We start from the raw sequence: 567 nt of genomic DNA on the forward strand, positions 1-567 counted from the left end.
CCAGAACAGGAAGAGAAAAACAAAACCACTGAGAAAATTGTCCAAGATTTGCTGGAGGAGAACTTCCCTGAAATGATGAAAGAGGAGAACATATTCATTCAGGAAGTTCAGAGAACCCCAAACAGGATAGACTTCAAAGGAAAATCACCAAGACACATCATCATTAAACTCATCAAAACCAAAGAAAAAGACGTAATCCTGAAAACTGCATGGGAAAAACAAAAAGTTACCTACAAAGGAAAGCCAGTAAGAATAAGCTCTGATTTCTCAGCAGAAACCACACAAGCAAGAAGGCAATGGGATGGGATATATAAAACCCTGAAAGAGAAAAATTTTCAACCCAGACTTATATACCCAGCAAAATTATCCCTCAAATATGGTGGTGAAATTAGAACATTTCCAGATAAGCAGAAACAGGGAATTTGTTAAAACCAGACCAATCTTACAAGACATTCTAAAGGGAGTCCTTTGGACAGAGAACCAAAAATAGCAAATAACAACTGACCATTAATACACAAGATAACATAGCCCAGAAACCACAGCTATGGACATATCCAAAGTAAAATG

Source organism: Orycteropus afer, unplaced genomic scaffold (assembly GCF_000298275.1).
Source record: "Orycteropus afer afer isolate SDZICR_OR568_19922 unplaced genomic scaffold, OryAfe1.0 scaffold00837, whole genome shotgun sequence".
NCBI classification, from domain to species: domain Eukaryota; kingdom Metazoa; phylum Chordata; class Mammalia; order Tubulidentata; family Orycteropodidae; genus Orycteropus; species Orycteropus afer.